General features: G+C 39.3%; 1 protein-coding gene across 21 annotated transcripts in view; it reads left to right on the top strand.

Moving 5' to 3' along the window:
• Positions 1–15,473, top strand: part of DLG2 (discs large MAGUK scaffold protein 2) — a 2,210,459-nt gene that overhangs the window by 1,948,330 nt on the left and 246,656 nt on the right. The window contains exon 1 of one of the 21 annotated variants that reach the window (XM_032167980.2): positions 12,303–12,657. The exons of the other annotated variants lie outside the window; for them this stretch is intronic. The gene's annotated coding sequence lies outside the window, so the exon portion shown is untranslated. Of the gene's footprint in view, positions 1–12,302; positions 12,658–15,473 lie in introns of those variants that run through there. 21 annotated transcript variants of the gene reach the window in all.

The following is a 15,473-nucleotide window of genomic DNA, read 5'->3' as shown; positions in this document are numbered from 1 at the left end:
TTTAAACAGAGCATACTAAGAAGAAATGAGAGAAACAATGGGACCGTGAGGTTGAAGGAAAAAAGGAACAGTCTGGCAAACAGGAAGCAGAAGGAAATTAAGATTCTTTTTTCTTTCTTTATGACTTTGTGCTGGGGGGAGGGAAGCTATTTTCAGCAAGAAGATATGGTTGCTATCTGGAAGTTCACATTTCTATCTGCAATGATCTGATATTCAAAATCTATGAGGTCTGAGTCCATGAATGACTGTGAATCATGTTCAGGCAGGCTAGTCTCCAGGGCCCGGGACAATGGCCTTTGTTCTTCCCTTTTCTTATCTGTTTCGTTATTCTCTTAGGCACTTAATATGCTGAACACAGGCAGCCTTGTAGGATGTTCTTTCTATGCAAGGGTAGATATTTTGGCTTTGGACATTCTAGATTCTCCAGCAGAAGAGCCATTTACCTTGCTAATGCTTTTCATTTGTTTGAAGTCCTTGAAGGGCATGGTGGTGAGAGATGTAGTCTTTTGGCATCCCTCAATTCCTAGTTAGAGTCCCAGCTCCATTGTTCACCACCTGTGTGATCCTGGGGACACTGCTTTGCTTAACCTCTGAGCCTCAGTGTCAATAGCTCTCAAGTGGGCCAATAATAATACTTATGTATTAAGCTTGTCAAGAAGATTAAACAAGCTATGTAAGAAGGCTTCACAGTAAACACTCAGGAATCAATAGCTATTTTTATAAGATATGACTGCACTTCACTTTACATGCCCATTGGGTTTTACAGCACTCATCTGTGAGAAAGATACAGAACGCATTTTTGGCCCAATTTGACACAATTGCATGAGGGAAGGGGCTCACAAACCTGAGAAACCCTGCTCCTAGTGATTGGTCCCTTTCCGATCTGTCACCTTTGGCTTGTGGTTGCATATCCTCTGTTCACCTTTTCTAAAGAGTGACTCAGAGCTTTTCCTTCTGACAGCAAACCCTCCGAAAGAGAGACAATAGCAATCAAATACTTTGGCATTATTCACCCGGAGAGCTAAAAGCTGTCTCTGCCTTCCACATTTAGAGTGTAGGATACTGCTTTAAAAAGCACTAAGCAAGGACAAAATAATGTGATTGGGTCACATCTTTAATTTGTATTACTTTCCCTTTTATCAAAAGGGAAGAGGACAGGGTACGGTGTCCTCCACAAAGGAGGGTAGGAGAGAAGGGTGGAGCAGCAGGCACAGAGCTGCCTTCACTGTTCCCACACCCTACTGCTGTGCACGGTTTGACTGCCTGCTGTTCATTTGGCCCTTCCTGAAGGGACTGGAGGGCAAAACAAGGACTCTGCTTCCCCAAAGTTGGGGAAGGTAATTAGAAGCTGCATACTACACTCAAACTGTCCAGTGACTGTTCAACAGTACTAAAATAATGCTCAAATTCACCAGACAACTTTTCCTGTGTGCACTCATGCCCCCAGACCCAGCATGGTCAGCCAATCTACAGTGAATTTATTTCAGGCATATGACAAGGGCTGACACTTCTCCTCAATTTGGTACTGTAAAAACTAACAATAATATGTCAGTTATAATAATACCAGTAGCTGTTACAATCAAAAGTCAAAATAAATAAAGGTTTAAACAATTAGAAGCTTATTTACTTTCTCAGAAAGTCTAAAGCCGGTCTTCTTGGCTAATGGGCAACTCTCCCCCTGGTCAATGATTCAGGAACTTTGGCTTTTCCACACTATGGCTCCTTCATCTTCAACATGTAGCTCTGAAGCCAAAAGATTCATTGCATCAAGCTAGTAGAAGGGAAACAACATGAAGGCTTGTGAGGGGAATATTTTTATGGGCCTACCTTGTTCCCTTACATTGGCCAGAACTCATATTCCCTTGGCCCAGACTCAGACTCATGGCCACACCTAATTTTTAGGGTAGAGTCTAGTTTTGTGCTCTAGGAGAAGAGGAAATGAGTTTGGCGAACCAGACAGTCTCTGCCTCAAAACAATAATCACAAAAATTAACATTTATAAAGCACGTATTTTGTGTCAGGAGTTGTGCTAAGCCCTTTACCTGCATTATTTTTAAATTCATATACCATATTATACACTTGTTTAAAATATACAATTCAGTGGGTTTTAGTATATTCACCATCACCACAATTTTAGAGCATTTTCATCATCTCCAAAAGAAACCCCATAACTATTAGCAACTCCTCATTTCCTCCCACCCCCTACCTCCAGCCCCAGGCACCATCAATCTATTTTCCATCTATATGGATTTGCCTATTCTAGGCATTTCATATAAACAGAATACCTGTATTCTTTTATATAACCCTCACCATGATCCTAAAAGTTAGGCATGTTATTACTTCCATTTTACAGATAAATTTACAAAGAATCAGGCTGTTTAAATGATTTGCCAATAACTTTAAGCCCTGCTCATCATTGAACTCCATTATGCTATACTGTATCCCAATTATAAAGAGTAATCATGCCATGATTTGTTGCAGGGAAGGGGTATTTGTTTGCTTGATTTTTAATGACTATTATGGCAACAAACTGACTTCTTTATAACAGGCTCCTTTACTGAAATGACAGGCACTTAGGTGTCAGAAAGCTTCAGGTTTGAAGCTCAGATCTACCACTTACTGGATACATGCAAAATATACACTGCTTAGTTCCTCTTGAGTCCCAGCATCTTTATCTATAAAATGGGAATAAGAAATTCCTGTTTGCTGGGGGGAGTCAATGAGATTAACGTATGTGAAAGCTCTTCTCACAACTTTACATAGTCCATGTCCTGCCAGTGTAGTTGTCCTTGCTTAGAAGTGAAGTTCTAGCTATAATTAGGCAGCCACAGAAATTCTGTTCACATGTCTGGGTCTTCTGGATACCGTCCAGGAAAAAATTATTGTAACTTGCACTTTTCGGTATCCACATTACAACCCAGGAGTGGCCAAGACCCTAGGAGAATCTGCTACAGTGAGAACGAGAAAAAAGGGAACATATTCTCCAGGACAGCAAAGCATATGCAGAGTATCTTCTGTTGGCTTCTGATCTCCATTGGGCAGAGCAGCTTGTTACAGGCACCTAGAACCAGCTGAGCCAGTGTAAGTTTGAAGTTCCTTGGGAAAGAAGATAAGCTGGCTGAGTTTCTGTAGGCAAAGAGCCAGTAATGAGGTTTCCAGCATTCCATCACATGTCCTTTTCATCACTTTCAGCTCAGCCAGAGACAGCAGAGCCTCATACGCAGGGGCCAAGTGTGTATTTGAGAGACTCAAAGAGGGAGAATGGAAAGTATTGTGAATGAGTGAATTGTACTTTTGTTCCACTGACCTGTTCCCCACCCTACCCTGCCCTTAGCCATAAATATATTAAAAGCTAGATAGGAGAATACAGAGAAGACAGTGGGGAAGTTATATTACGTGTGATTAGTTAAGTTACATAGCCAGAAGAGGCCATAAGAGAAAAGTGTCCTGAACTCTAGGTGAGATCAAGTGCATATTTCAGCCTTAAAAAATCATCCTAAAAACCTCTGATTCTGCCATTTCCTAAGTGCGTGGACAAGTGACAACCTCTCTGAACCTACATTTCAGAGATAGGATTGTTATTGGCACCATGACTTAGAGCCATGCAAGCTGCAGCGTGCACATATCCAGTAGACTCCAATCATATACACGAGGGGCCAGCAAACTTGTTTTGTCAAGGGCCAGATACCAAGCATTTTATATTTTATAGGTCATACAGTCTTTATTGAAATAGTCAACTTTGCCATTGTAGTGCAAAAGCAGCCGTAGACAATACATAAATACATAAATGGATGTGGCTGTGATTCAATAAAACTATTTATGGTCATGAAATTTGAATTTCATGTAATTTTCATATAAAAGTTTCATACAAAACAGTATTCTTTTCTGATTTTTCTTTCTACAAACTGAAAATGCGAAAAACATTCTTGGCTTATAGACTATATAAAAATGGACAGTGGGACAGATTTGCCTGCAGGCCATGGTTTGCAGACACCCCCCACCCCCACCCACAGCATGGACCAAAATGTTTGATACCCTCTACAGGGGTGCAAGATTATTGTAAAGAGCAAATAAGTACTTGTAAAGGCATTAATGTAGTGCCTGCCCCTTAGAAGTGTTCAGCAAATGGTTATTATTACAATTAGCTCTTTTAAAAATAATGAATATTACCTATTTGCCACTGACATCTAGGGGGAAAAGCCATTATATTTAGGTTGTTTAACATTTCTACTATATTAAACTTGTATTATAATTAAAACACATATTAAAAACTAAACAACTGGTTTGGACAGACAGTGGCACTAGTAGGCCACAGAGTTTTTGGGTTTTTTCTAATGTCCCATTGTTGCTTCTTCAATTCCTAGATATTTCTTTAGTACTTGGTCTGTGCTTCTGGGTGCTCCATAAATGAATGAGATTAGGTCTTTTCTGTCTAGGAGATCTTGGTATTCTTCAAAGTGATTATACGCGCCCCAGTGGTAGCCAAGACCTTCTCTTTTTATTAATTTTTCATCACAGCCTTTAAATTTATGTTTTGTCATATGTTTTATAGTGTGCCACACTGTGCCACAGTAATACAGTTACAAAATAATTTATAATATTTTATGTACATAAAATATAATACATAATTTATATTTACATAAATATATTTATGTAAATATAAGTTATGTAAATATTAAGATAATGGGCGAGTATGCAAAGTGATTTTAAATGATGGTGTTGCAAGCAAAGTTTTGAAACCACTGGTTTAGGAAGCGAACAGATAAATATATCCCAATGGGAAACCAGAGTTGGTATGAGTGATGAATGTTCTTATTCACAATGACACAAGTGTTTTCAGGACATGAACTGACATTTAGTCTGGTGTCTTGTTTTGACATTTAATGTAAGTAAATTGTGTGAGAAACAAGATAGTTTACATTTTTTTTACTTCATAAGAACACAACAGCTATATGAACTAGATAATATTATCCTCATTTTATAGATGAGGAACCAAGGTTTAATTCAGAGAAGTTAAGCAACTTGCAAAGGTCAGCTTGAATGAATCACGACTGTCTAACTATAAAGCATGACATTTTCCACTTTAGCCTTCATTGCATTGAAGAAGTTTATTAAAAAAAAATGATTAGTCTCTGGTATTCCTACTCTCAAGTTAGTCTTTTTTCTATCACAAGTACTTATGTTATTAAGTGCTAAATGGATAAAATTTCACTCCTCCAGAGTTCCTTGGTTAACCCCCCACCATCTCTTTGCATATGCTTTTTATTCTGATTGCAACACTTGTTGTTTGGATATCTCAATATCTCCTACTCATCCATTAAGACCCAGCTTAAGGCTCATCCCCTCCTTCCAGAAGCCTTCATGACCTCAGTCCCCAGACTTGGTTATTAGATGCCATTCCTCTTAGCCTCTATAGCACCTTAATGAAAGTCCTTATAAAAATATGCTATGCTGCTCTGTAGTTAGCTATTATCTATTAAATTTATTACACCCTGGACTGAGAGCCTAAGGAGAGGGAGAATATGACCTTGATTACATTGTTCTTCTGGCATTCAACATAATAATGTAGTGCCTGGGACATCGTAAGCCCTCCATATATACTCACAGAATGAAGGAATCTCTTCTTTACTGATTTGAAGTCTGAGATAACTTTGGCAAAGGGATAGATTTAAATGGTCTTAACTAAGGTTTCTTGGGATAGGACAAATTGGTGGTCCCCAAATTAGATTATAAGGGACCAGATAACGGATAAACAAAGAAGGCAAACTCTTATATGTAGGAAGGCTTTCTCCTTCTGAATTTTCTCAGAAATTGAAGAAGGTACACACACTCACACCAATCAAATTTATATTAATGATGTATATGACATCAATATATATTAATTTCCATATATACTTATGTTTATATGTATGCACACATACTCATGAACACGAATTCATAAAAATAGACTGCTACAATTTCTATAAACTGCCATGGATCACCGAATGTTCAACAAGAGGGTGAAGTTTATTAACACTCTCCAGGCTGGTCCATCTTGCAAAGTCATCCAGTTGCTGTAAATCTCCTTTAGTCCTAAAGCCGTTTCCCTTCTGGATGCATAAATCTTCATTTCTTTCTTTGAAGGGAACTAGCATTTACTGAAAGCTTTTATGGTGTTCTAGATACTTAACAGAGGTGATCTCATTTAATCCTCAGACATTTGCACAAGCCCACAAATCCTGAACCCAAAAGAAAATGGATCAAGTCAAAAGCAAGTCAAGAATTTTACTGAAAACTAGGAAATCTATACTAAAAGGAAGGGGGCAAGACTGAGGAAATTTATGAATTAATGAATATTGTTAAATTCAAACAAATTCATTGCATGGGATTATATCAGAATAATTTTGTGGTAATTAATTGAGATTGTGACCATTAACGCGGACACTTTGTTTATGAGCAGGGACCTCTGCAGTTGATTGAGAGCAAAGCTTCTTCTCTCTACCAAGTGTGTCACTGTTTGTGAAAAGCTTCCCTTTTTTTTTTTTTCTTTCGAGACAGGGCCTTGCTCTGTCACCCAGGCAACACAAGTACAGTGATGTAATCATACCTCACTGTAGTGTCAGTGTGGCTCTCCTAGGGTCAAGTGATCCTCCTCCCTCAGCCTGCTGAGTAGCTGGGACTTCAGAAGTACGCCATCATGACCAGCTGATATTTTTGGTTTGTTTGTTTTAGAGGAGATGGGGCCTCACAGTGTTGCCCAGGCTGAGGACTTGTTTCATAAAGGGGACAGCATTGGAACATTTGTTTTCAGACTTTTATGTTTCATAAACCAGAAACATTTCAGAACAAACTTCTATAGGCCACAGAATTGCCAACTTTTTATTTTGTCAATAAAATGAAAGACATTAAAAAACAAAATAAAAATTTACGAAAAAAATCCAACTACTGTTTATTCTCACCATCATTTCAGAAGTAAAAAGAACAATACCAAAACAATAGGAAGAAAAAATAAATAGCAGGAAGGCAATAATTCTATAATAAAAGAAGATCATTTTAGCTTGATGAAAAATCACTGCATTCTACTTCCTTTTCTCATTCTGCTCTGGACCAACAAGGGCCAGGGACCAGTGTCTAAGAACCACCGCCACTGTGCATAGACTTTGAAGCCGTACAGATTTTGAGTTAAAGCCCGGCCCTGCCAATTTCTAGTTGTGAAACCTGGGGCAGGTTACTCAACTTTTCTCAGCTGCGATTTCCTCATGTACTAAATGAGGATAATATCTCACTGACTATATTCATTTCCTAAGGCTGCTGTAACAAAGTACCGTAAACTGGGTGGCTTAGAACAAGAGAAATGTATTGTTTCAACACTTTGGAGACCAGAAGTCTGAAATCAAGGTGTTATTTTGGCCATTCTTCCTGCGAAGGCACTAGGGAAATACCTGGTCTAGGCCTCTTCTCTGCCTTCTGGCAGTTTCTTGGTTTGTGGCACCATAACTCCCATCTCCACAAAACATTCTCCCCGTGTGCACCTCTGTGCTCAAATTTCGTGTTCTTATGAGAACATCAGCCATATTGAACTAGATTGAAGTAGTGGCCCACCTTATTCCAGTGTGACCTCATCTTAACTAATAACATCTGCAACAATTCTATTTCCAAATAAGGTCACATTCTAAGGTACTGGGGGCAAGGACTTCAACATGTGAATTTTAGAGTGACACATTTCAACCCAAAACATTGACCAGTCTCTGGAATTGTTGTATCAAAGTCATACACAGGATAGGCTGAATATATTAGAAAGTACCTATAAAGCATCAGAAAGAAAAATAAGGGAGGGTTGTTTGTTTTTAAAAAACAAGTTATAATTGAGAAATTTATAATGTAGGGAGAGTAAGAAATTTGTGTAAGGTTATAGGACTAAGAAGTAGTAAAGAGGCCGGGCGCGGTGGCTCACGCCTGTAATCCCAGCACTTTGGGAAGCCGAGGCGGGCGGATCAGGAGGTCAGGAGATCGAGACCATCCTGGCTAACACAGTGAAACCCCGTCTCTACTAAAAATACAAAAAATTAGCCGGGCAAGGTAGTGGGCACCTGTAGTCCCAGCTGCTCGGGAGGCTGAGGCAGGAGAATGGTGTGAACCCGGGAGGCGGAGCCTGCAGTGAGCCGAGATCGCGCCACTGCACTCCAGCCTGGGCGTCAGCGAGACTCTGTCTCAAAAAAAAAAAAAAAAGTAGTGAAGATAAGACTTCAAATACATTCATTTAATAAATACATATTACATATAACATTCATTTAATGTGTACATATTATGTGGCAAGTCCTGTTCTGGTGCTGGAGATTCAACCAAGGACAGAAAAGACAAGGACCCTGGCCTTACGGAGCTTACATTCTAGTTGGGTAGAGAAGCAAAAGTAAAGAAATAAACAAATATAAAATATTTCATATATACATTTAATATATAATATTTAGTATATGTTTAAGCAGAGATAAGTACTATAAATTTTTTGGAAGTCTAATAAGAGGGAGAGATACATGGAGGAGTAGAGGATGCTGTTCTATACAGGATGTCAGAGAAATCTCCTCCTCCGAGGAGACACTTGAGCAGATGGAATTCTGGCTGCAGTGAAAGGAGCAAATTCTAAGTGAAAGGGGAGCTGCTGAAGGGAGCTGAGCAAGGAGTGTTGGTGTCTGAATTTTGTTTTAAAAACATGGCTGGCTGCTGTGTGGAGGAAGGGTGGCAGCAAGGCAAGAATGGAAACAAAGAAACCAGTGAAGAAGTGGTTGCAGAAATCCATGTGAGAAATGATAGTGGTATAGATTAGGGAAATGAGGGTGGAGATGGAAAAAAGACTGAGGGTACATTTTGAAGACAGAGTTGACAGGATTTGATGATGAATAAGGCATGGGTGTAAGATAAAAAGGAGAGTCAAGAATGACTCCCAGGTTTTTGGCCAGAGCAACTAGGTTAATGATTGTGCCATTTATTTAAATGGTGCATACTGGGAGTAGAGCAGATTCCGGAGAGGAAACCAAGAGTTTAGTTTTGAGCATTTTAAATATCAGAAGCCTATTATTAAACAATCAAGTAGAGATGCTTAGATGTGGTATGCAGCTGGATATGAGTCTGGAGCTTAGAGCACAGATTGAGACTGGAGATCTACATGTGGTAGCCTTTGATCTACAGATGGCATTTGAGTCTTGATACTGGATGGCTAGCATTGGGAGTGAGTATAAAAAAGAAGTCTAACGACAAACTTGGGGGCACTCAAATTTAAAATATCAGAAAGCAGAGAAGGGCCCAGCAAAGGAGACCTAGAAGGATAGATTAGTGAAGTAGGAGAAAAACCAAGGGGGTCTTGGTAACCAAACAGAGACAATGATTGATTCAGGGAAGTTGTAATTGATTCTGCCAAATGCTGGGAGAGGTTGAATAAACTGAAGACTGTGCACTGGATATTGATTTGTGAGTGACAATGTTTTCATTTACCTTATAAGAACAATTTTAGTGGGAAGCCTGATTGAAGTCAGTAAAGGAGAGAATGGGATGTGAGGAAGTGAAAACAGACACTAATGTTTTATGTTATCTGTTGCCGCAAGTGCTTAAAAGCAGTGGATATGAGAGTTAAGAGAACAGGTGCTGTAGTCGTAGACCTCAGCTATTATTCTGACTGTGCCATCTGTTAGTAAGTTACCTAACCTTTTCTAGCCAGAGTCCCCACCTATACGTAAAGATAATAGTACAGACCATTTCAAAAAGTTGTCAAGGTTAAATGAGAAATGTGCATAAAGTTTTGTATATTGTCAGCCCATAATAAGTGCTCAGTAAATACTAGCACCATCACTAATTTAAGCAAAATATTGCTATAGCTTCAAGGCTCTACATAGTTCATTATATCTGAGGGTAATTGTTGGTTGAAGTAATTATGAAAGAATATGTATAAAATTATGATTATTCATGACGGGAACAGAGAAATGCTACAATATAAGAGTTATAATGACTCATATATATTAATTTTTCATGGAATGATGGTGGAATAGCCAGGTAGCAGGGGGAAATGGACAGGGAAGAAATGGCTGCTGAGGGGATTTGGGGGCTAAATGTAGGTGGAAGGCACTGAGAAGACTTGGAGACCAAGCCATTTCAGATAAGTGGATCCCCACTTTAGACGTATAGGAAGTAACCATTGATCTTGTAGCCGTAGTTATCACCTGTTCTTTGTTTACATCTGACTTTTCTTACCAGTTTAGAAGCACATGTCTTCCTCCACCCCTTACCTCCAATTATATTTCTTACCTCTGCTCCTATAGTACCTACTATTAAGTATGGTCAGGAAAGAGGGCATCTCATCCATGCATATTCCAGACCCTCCAGTAAGATGCTCAGAGGAAAAACTAAACAAGGAGAGAACAGACTGTATGTGAGCAAATTAAGTTGGCCACAGAGTTATTCTCTGGAAACATGGAGCTGAGAAAATCTCTCATGTCTAAACCTGCATATCCTGCAACATTACAGCATCGCTTTGTCTCACAGAGGGTTACTTCTGATGGCTCTCAAGGAATGCTGACTGCATACCTTGAAGATAGCAGTTTCTGATAGGGAGGAGCTCATCAGATAGAGACCTCATCAGTGGCCAAATACTAGGTTATACTGACTTACAGTAGGAGTTAACAGTGGAACGTTCAAGACAGAGATACCTGTCTTCCTGCTTGGCACACCGTGACTTAGTGGCTGTAAGTGTATAGTTATATATAAAAGTTCATTGTTTTTATAGGTTTTGTGGTAGGAGCTTGTTTGAAAAGGGCGAGAGAAGCCAAGATGGTCTCACAGTGGATAGCAGACATGTTGTAAATTTGCTTTCTTGGGCTGATGAGTTTATTTGAGTAATGGTGGAAGTAAAGCAGAGAGAAGCTAGTGAGCTGGGCCAGCAGCCCAGCACAGAGCCCTGGGCCCTTCATTCTCTTATAGAAAGCCCATCTCTGGTAGAGAGATGTTAGGTCTCTTTAGGGCTTTTCCCCCTTCACTGGCTGGCAGGTTAGAAGACTCCTTAGCACAGTAAAATTAACATCTTAAAAGGTAGTTTAGGGAGAAGGTGTGGCAGAATTCATTTTGTCAAGGGAAATACGGCAGGAATGAGAACCATTTGGGGGTACATACTATAAACTAGGCACTATATTTTCTTGCTATTCTCCATTTAGTCTTGTGATGTAGATTTTAATATACCCATTTTATAGATAAAACAATCTGCGTTATAGTAAATTAGTGGCAAAGACCGGGTTAAACACAATTCTGTTGAATTCCAAAACTTATCTTTTTATCCTTTCTACTAAAGGCCATAGTAAATCAGTCTGCTCTCATTGTTCATCGGCCTCTAGCAGTTTAGTGTAAAACACTGCTTGGGGCCAGATAATATATATGAGTCTGGGCTTTGAAACTAAGTTGCCTGGAGTCCATTAGAGCTCTGCCACTTAACAGATGTATGATCCTACGTGGATTAGTTGACCTCCCTGAATCTCAGCTTGTCTGCAATATGTTGCTTATGATAGTACTTACCTCACAGGGACATTTTGAAGATTGAGTCAATACATGCTAAGCATTTAGAATACTGCATGGCACCTAAAATATGTTCAATAGATATTAGCTATTATTATCCAAAACATGTTTTCCAGTGCTGTTATTCGATGAACCTAAAAAGGTTAAATTGACCTTGTCAGGGAGGAAACAAAAAGCTCAGGCACTGCTCCCCATGAAGCCTGCCTATTAATGATTTTTGGTCAACAGTACTGTTTATGATTTCCAGTCTTCTCATTTGCTGGGCTTTCATGCTCCAGAGGCAGCATGCTAGAATAGAAAGGCACTGTACTTTGCCATCAGAAGTCCTGGGTTTGGGTTCAAGTTCAAATCACACTTTGTGTGACCTGGGCAAGTCACTTTATCTTTCTTGCCAGGGGTTCCTTATCTGCACAGTAAGGAGGTTGGACTCCCTAATCTCTAGGACTCCTTGCATTCCCTAAATTCAGTGAATACCAAACAAAGTCATTTAGTCTCTCGGATCTCTGGTGTTCATCTGTACTGTAGCACTCCTGATACCTTCTTTAGTCACTGAGAGACTCAGTGAGAGTGAAAGTGTTTGGTAGACTGTGACAGGCTATGCAAATATAGGAGTTGATCCTTACTATTAAGAGCTTTAACCCAGAGTAATACGCCTTGCTGTATGTGCATTGGTGCAGGGGCTTTTTCCACATTTTTTTGTCTTTGCCTACCCCTCACTGAGTTGGGTGGATCCACCTTAACAAGGTGTAGGGGAACACGAGCAGAGGATGGGGGTACACTACTGATGGTGGGAAAGCATCTTATTGGTTAATAGTGGTACATCCCAAACACCAATTACTGTCACTGCTTCTAAGGCTGATATGTTTATCAGGATGAGTTACAAGGAAATATATGTACCCAGTGAGAGAGAATGCTGCATGTTCACCCCCTGTGATGTAAAATATGAGAATCTAGGAGGGGCTGTTTTATAATTCATCAGGTTCTGCTAGTGAGTTCTGTCGGAGTCTTAGTTATAAAGGCAAGTGTGAACCGGACAGCAGACAGGAGAACCTGGCACCAAGGAGACGGAGAAGCTGCTTTTGGTGCCTCCTGCCTCCTCCCTGCTTTGTTCCAATAATTTTGTGCTCGGTAAGTTCCTGGCTTTGCTGCTAATCATTGTTGTTGAATAAGCTTGGCAAACGTACCCATAGTTTGGAATATGCACTTGCTGTCAGAAGTGTGTGTCAGTGTTTGGGCTCCTGACAAATTCCACAATTTCCTTTTAATGAGCAAAATAGCTTAAAAGATGAAAGAAAACCCGATGAATCAATTATTCACCTTGATCCTTGGAAGGCTGCTTTCTTTGGTTGCTAAAGTTTCTCAGGTTTCATTCTATCAGTTTCATTTGTTGGGTGAGCTTTGAAAAGAACAAGTCTCTTTGTCACGAAATTGTTTTTCTTAGCTGCCAAAAGGAGGTATGTACGGGGTGGTTTGTCCATCCCCACCCCCCTAATTCACTCTCCTTAGCGATCGGCAAATCTTAAAACAGACCGTTTGCCTGGTAACCAGCTCCAACCGAGCTGAACCTGTGCAAGGCAAGATTCAAATTGCAATCTTTTGTGTGAACAGAACTGAGGGGCTGTGAATAATTGGCATTGTGGCGATTATTGTGAAACTCAGTATGGTGGTAGTCCTGCGTTTTGCCGGGATGGGATCAGAATCCAATGAGATTTGCATTTGGCATGCCTGTTGATGATGTGGGAGAGGGAGTGAAAGAAAAGACCAGATCGTTATGGAAAGAGCTGTACGACATACCAGCAGGATGGACAAATGCAGAAGCGTGACTGTTGTATTTGCATGACTTGTGGCTGGCTGTTTTCTCTAGTTTCATTATCACCATTAACAATTACCTGAAGCTGCATTTTGGTCTCATGTGGGTGGGCTCCAGGTATTTGCTCCAGGTCCTAGCTCCAGGCAGGATGCGTGCTAACTCCGGGTCAGCTAACTATAGGAAGTCATTTCCTCTTCAGAAGGAAAGAGAAGTGAAAGCTGTACCTTCCTAGACTCTCTGCTGTGTTGTTTTGCCTCTGTCCAAATCTCATGGAAACCGACAGCTTGACGTACTTTTTTTTGCAATAGCAGATTTAACTGTGGTGTCATATGGCATATTATATATGGAGAGGAGTAGCAAGGACATTTTTTTTCAAATGTTTCAAGTGTGTCTAGCTTGTTGACATTTGCTTTATTTCACTGGCAAGTAGCTACTGCCTTCTAAACCCATAATTGTTTGTCCAAAGTGTTTACCTGTACACTACTGTAATTTCTCTTTACATGTAGAATCTGTAGATTTGACAAATGTCCTCTTTAACCCCAAAGAAAGCAACTCATTTTAGCATCTCTTTGAAAAAAAAAAGTATGCATTTTTTTCACCAAAGACTTAGCTTACTCTTTGCTTTATTTTTTGCATAAATATTTTGGTTATCGGCACCACCACACTTCCAATAAAGTTATTTGTCCTTTCTTAGTATACTTTCTGATTATACCAAAAACTTGGCAGATTTGGAAAATGGAATATATATTTTTTTCAGGAACACTTTTTTGTACATGCTTCTTTTGTCCATAAATAGCTTTTCCATATTTTCCATTTCTCTGAATAAGTTCTGCTTAAAGAGCAGAGGAGTGATGTATTGTGGTTGGCACTTAGGGGTGTGTAACCTGAGACTTGGTTTTTAATCCACAAGCGGCTGCCCCACAAGGGGTCTGTAAAATGTCTTGTTTGGCTCAAAGCTTCTGGATAGAGCAATGATGATTAAGATAGGCAATTCAGCAAATCATCGCAGATATAAATGAACATCTGTGTTTGATGCTCCAGCCAGCCTATGACATTTTGTAAAGCTTAGGTCACACAGCTGAAGGGTCCTAAAAGTGTTAATATATCTTAATGCCAAGAACAATGCAGTTTATTTGTTGTAAAGTACCTTTGAGCTGTACTGTACATTAAATTTTTTAAAATTACATGCCAGACTCCATGGTTTATTTTACAGCAGTAGCTGGGTTTTGATTCAGTGTGGTTTTATGGAAAAATAAACCTATGTACCAATCTCAACAAACTGAATTTCTTCTCATTTGGTGGTGGTTTGTCTATTTTCTCCACCCACCCATGATGAACTCTATTTATAGCAACAAAAGAAAAATTAGTATGAGTTATTCCCAATTAAATTTACAGCAAGACAAATATAAGCTGTGACAAGAACCCTCTTACAGGGCACATACACACAAAACCATGTCTCTCAAAACAGGATTAAAAGCGAAAGAGGCAAATGTTAATTTTGCCTACGTGACACATATAATTTCCTTTGAGAGGGTACGGAAGGTGGCAAAAAGGACAGGTTTAAAGGTGCTGTTCAAAGACCTGGCTCAGCAAGGTGTAAATGGAAAGGGCAGGGGTTTTGTGTCCCCAACCAAGTATTACTGTCTGCACCTCATACTCTTTATCTGTAAAATGGAGGAGGGGAAAATTAGGAGAATTAAACCAAATTGATGACGTAGGTAAAGCAAATAGTATACTGTTTAGCACAAAGCGATGCCCAGTGAAAGGTAGTCATTACTGTTGTAAATTGTGTTTTGTCAAATATATTAAGTCATTTTGATAGATGTTGATTTTGAAAGAAATTTGCATGGTAAACAGGAAGATTATACAATTTTTCTGATTAACAAAATATACTTCTTATAACTAGATCATTTTGTGTTTTTGTTGTTATTTTGGAAACCTAGTAAAAACAGGGTTATTACCTTTCTGTTCACTTTTAACTAATTCCTAGAATAGTATCCAAAGTCCTTACATAATTATTTAAAGAATACATTTTATTTCAAATAGAGAACATGGAAATAAACTGATGCCAAATAACATATCATAGCTTTCCACGTTATTTGCCAAATAACAACTAGGCCATAATTCCAGCCCT

The sequence above is a fragment of the Hylobates moloch genome, unplaced genomic scaffold (assembly GCF_009828535.3).
Source record: "Hylobates moloch isolate HMO894 unplaced genomic scaffold, HMol_V3 SCAFFOLD_11, whole genome shotgun sequence".
Lineage (NCBI taxonomy): Eukaryota > Metazoa > Chordata > Mammalia > Primates > Hylobatidae > Hylobates > Hylobates moloch.
Note: the sequence above shows the minus strand (reverse complement) of the source record. Positions and strands in the feature narration are given on the sequence as shown.